We start from the raw sequence: 5,146 nt of genomic DNA on the forward strand, positions 1-5,146 counted from the left end.
GTCCAGGGAGGGAGGTATATGAGTTTTGTAGGAATGGTTTATTACTAGAATTTTCCATGTATTATTTTCAGACCATGGCCCAAATTTAGTGAAATAATATAAAGCAAAACTGGGGAGGAAGGGCGTTATTGTTCCTAAGAAAATAAGTTACATGCCATTTTTTTTCTAAAAATAGTCAGCCAGGCTCCCTCCCCCCATGGGATAGTCTATAGTAGAGCTATGAAATGAGAGTTTGTAGTGTGGAGAGATTGCTTGTGATTAACTGTATGTCACCAGACCATAGACAGGTTTCTCAATCTTTATCTGCCTTTGTTTCTCTATCAACAAAATATAATAAAGTGCCGCCCTTCCCTGTTTGACAGTATGAGTTATAGGGAATAATGAGGCTTATCCTTGTCTTTTCTGTCCTTCCCTAACAGAAAATAATCACTAAGATTATAAGGTCAAGTTTAAAAGAAAAATATATCATAAATATTAAAAAATTATGAAATAATATTGTTCTGCTAAGCTATCAAATTTACAGCCATTAGTAACATGATTACATTGTTGAGAAATAAAAAAAGTATGTCTTTCCAAATTATTGTGATTATGGCTATGTATTCAAAATTTAGTTGATAATTAATGATTCAAATTGTTATACAAGTTTAATTATGTAAATGTGTGTGGCATATAAGTTACAAATGCTGGACACCATATTGTTCATAGATTTATCAGAGCAGAAAATGACATTTAAATGCATAGTTTTGATTGTACATTTGTAAGATATTCTTATTTATGCAGTCTATGTTCAATGAAAGAGACATACTTTGTGGAGAATTCTGTAGAAATTGAGAAAACAGAATTGCAGTCCCCAAACTGTTTCCCATGGGTCATGGGGTGCTATGGTGAATGCACAGGAGTGCTAAGGGATATTGTAAAGTTTTTGAAGGAAGTATAGTATTAACAAGTGTTGACAATGAGGAAAGCCTTACTCCTGGTACTTTGCAGTTTAAAAGGTAGATTGAGCAATATTGCTACAATTTCATACTTTTGGGAGGGTGGTCCTTGGAGGTTACTATGATAAAATGCAAGAATCATAGGAAAATCAATACAAAAAAGTGAGAGTGGCAATGTCTAACAGTATCTCAAAGTTTGAGAGGTTGTGCAGTGCTCAGCTTGTTTAATTCCCTAAAATAATTAATTAAATTACTATAGTTTTTTTGAGGATGAAACAGCACTACTTTTCTTTTGTTTTACATACTATTAACTAGTTTTCAGAATGTACATATTTTCCTTGGTGTTTTTGACTTAGGGTGATGTTAAAAGATCATTATGGAAAGCTGAAAACCAAGACAATGTGTGAGGTTTTATTTCTGAGATTAAACACAAAGACTTTTTTGGAGATGAGGTGAAGATGGTCCTAGCTTACAGCTGTATATCATGGAAGTAGAAACAGTCCCTTCAGGGTCTTGGTGAAAAGAAACTAGCAGCAGTTTTTTGGTGCAATGACTATGTACACTTGATTCTTATCCCAACTTAAAACTATCTCTACATCTACCATCCTCATAAGACTCCATGTGGGTTAGAGAAATGGAACATTAGATTTTAGTTCATGGTAGTGGAACAAACACCTGTCCAACTTTACACAAAAAAAGAGAATTAGTCCTCCTTACTCATTATAAGGAAAAGTGTCAGAAATGACTAAGTGTTTTAAGTTTCACTACTATTAGTAGGGAACTGGTTTAAAGTTATTTTTAACCAATGTGTTTTTTTAGGCTTGAACTAATATGTTCATTGCTGAAGTAACTAATTTCAATATTCACTTTTACATGTGTTCTAGAAATTACTATAACATGCCTTTTGTAGGTGTATATGTGTTTGGTGTTTATTCAAGGTTGTGTGTATTCTTGGGTGTGGGCATATGTATTTATATGGATGTGCCTGCATGTGTGTGTGTATACATGTGTGTGCATCCATGTGGAGGGTATTGTTCTTCAGGAACACTGTCCACATTCCTTGAGACAGGGTCTGTCACTGAACCTTGAGCTCATTGATTCAGCTTGACTAGCTAGCCACTGAACTGCAGGGATTCCCTGTATCTGTTTCCCCAGAACTGGGATTACAGGTATGTACCACAATATCATTTACATAGGTATCCAAACATTAGTTACTCATGCTTACAAGGCAAACACTTCACCAACTGAGCTATCTCCCCAGCCCTTTTAATGTTTATATTTTTAGGAATTTTAGTATCTATAAAAATGGATCTCAGTTGGGCATGGTGGCACACAGCTTCATTCCTGGCACTGGGGAATCAGAGGTAGGAGGACCATCATGAGATCAAGGCCATCCTGAGACTACAGAGTGAATTCCAGGTCAGCCTTGGTAAGAGTGACACCCTACTTCTAAAAATCAAAAAAAAATTAAAAAAACCTAAAAAATGGTTTTGAAAAAAATTTATTTCAAAACTAACATATTGCATAGTTATTACAAGCTGAGCCTACTTAACTATATTACCATTAATAATATTACATAGTGATAGTCTTACTTATAACTCATACTTGTTATTGTTAACTGCCAGGCCTCAGAAGCTGCAGACAGAAAGATATGATTTCTTCTCATAACATAATAAAGCAGACAAAAGAATTAGGTTATGAAAAGACAGGGACATGGTGAGCATGTTACAAAATATGTTTGAGTTGAAATTTTTCTTTTTTATCCATTTAATTCTATGGACCTTGTTCATGGCAATTTCATATAAGGAGGTGATCTTAGTTAAAGGAGAGATTTACAGGGAAATCAAATTTGCAGAAAGGATATGATGGGAATGAAAAAGTGAAGCTTACCTTATGATTTGTAAGAAGAATTTTTTTAGGAACAAGATATAGCTGGAAGAATATGAAGAGCTCAATAAGAAGAAAAGTTATAAAATATTGAGGATTGATGACAGCCTAGGAATTTGATCCAAACTTTTAAATTTACAGAGGGGAGATCTGAGTCCCAGAGAAGTCAGGCAGTCACACAGGTTGTTACCAGTCGAGCAACTGAGGATGGAGTGCTTCTGCAGATGCTCATACTTTCCCATGGCACGTCTCCCAGAAATCAATCAAATATACTGTATATGTCCTGTGTGTGTGCCATGCAAAAATAAGAGCAAACAACCAAACGACAACAACAAAATCCCCCAAACACTCAGATTGTGATTTTTAACTCAGCAGACAGCTGACTCTTTTCTGTGTTTTTAGTATATTTGAGGATAATTACAACAGGAAATTAGGAAACACATTATATTGGAAAAAGCATGGTCTTAACAGTCAGGGTTGGAGTTCCATGCCGTTGACAATATATTTTAAATCTGTGCCAGCATTTTTATACCTATATAATTGGAAAAATATGACGTATTGGGCATGGTACATAAATACTAAATAATCAGAACATTAAGTGAGCAAAGCCTAGTACCAGCAGGTTCTCAACACATGGCCATTTGCCTTTAATTAAACAGATTTGGAATTTAAAATGTTTTGGAAATGGATAAAAAGTGGATGTACGTATTTATCACAATAATGAAAAGGACTGTGGTTATTAGATATATAAGGGCAGTACTATGGCCTACCAGAACATGTGTGGAAAGGCACAATAGTGTTTGGGTAGCTTGCTCTTAGTGCTCAAAAAGCAGTGAAATTTCAATGAGACATGCAACGAGCTGAGAATTGTAGCAGGCTGTGGTGATAACTGAGATGCTGACTGTAGGTCCTCTTGTCAAGGTGAAGATGGGTGTCTACAGTATGTGCTCAGCACAAAGCCTTTTAACATAGGCTGTCTGCCAGAGGCACCAGAATACATGGATTACTCACCGACTTTCCTTCTCCCTTCTACTGGTATCATCAAAACCCTCATCAAGGGAGGGGGTGTGGGGACACAAATCTAGACCCACACAGCAATGATACCCTAAAATTCTACATCCTAAAAGGCAGACCAAATGGTTGAACCTTCACCAGGCCCTTAGAGGGAACACCTGAGTCACAAAGCACTGGAGATGGTATGATGAAGACTGACCTTAATCTTCTACAGCTTCACTCTCTCTTTCTCTCTTCTCTCTAACTCTTTTATATTACTTATCTTTTCCTTCCTACTCTTCCTGGGCACTGACCTCTAACTCCCATTACCAGTAGGTGCCTATCATCCACAATGAGCTTTTGATCAGAGAGACCTACAAGGTTTCATAAAAGAATGGTAGATTTCTGTCAGAGTACTTGATGACCCACCAAAGATTAGTGGTATGACCCTACTGCTGAAGACACCATATGCGGTTGATGCATAATATGGAGTGACATGGCTAGAAGCTGGAAGAGAGTCAGTCCCCAGACAGTCAGTGCATCTAGTACTAGAAGGTGCTACATGGGCAACTGGGAGAAAATGACCAATATCTGTCCAAGCAACTCATGGTCTAACCTATTTAGCAGCAAATAACCTGTCAAGATGCTCACACAAGTGCAATAGTGGTGCATAGCCATGGTGGGAAACCAACTGCTCTTGATTTGGCTAACTGATCCACTCAGTGTAATGGAACCCATAGCTGGGGCTGGGAAGCAAGACAGAACCATATCCAAAAACGAGTTCACTCTCCATTATCAAGCTACCACCAATTGTGGGCTACAAGAGGGCCTACACCTATTAAATTCTCTTTAAAAAATAAGGGTTATCCCATTTGTCTGGTGCTAACTTTACTCTCCACTGGAGAATCTGCTTCTCTTTTTCAGACAGATGCAGATCCTAAGGAGAGAACCACTCCATCATATGTCAAATGGTCCCCAGCTGAAACTAAGAATAATTGGTGAAACAAGCAAGGGTGCTGTTCTCTTGGTGAACCAGGTACCAGCACAAGGGTGAAGGAGATCGACACAGTCAACTCCTACCAAGTCAGAGAGCCAGAGACCCAGAGGCTCCCAAGACCTCGTCACTGAAGCAGACCTAAAATGAACCCAACATGGTTAGGAAAATTTTGCACAACAGGGGGCAGAAAGAATGTCAGAGCCACACATTGGGTCATGATACACAGAGACATTTCCTCCTACCCATAACTGAAGGCTAACCCCAGAATGCATGACCCATATACCTCAACAAGGAGGGGCTAGGGAGAGGGGGAGGACAGGGAGGAGGCTAACAT

This window comes from Jaculus jaculus, chromosome 3 (genome assembly GCF_020740685.1).
Source record: "Jaculus jaculus isolate mJacJac1 chromosome 3, mJacJac1.mat.Y.cur, whole genome shotgun sequence".
In the NCBI taxonomy this organism is placed as follows: Eukaryota; Metazoa; Chordata; class Mammalia; order Rodentia; family Dipodidae; genus Jaculus; species Jaculus jaculus.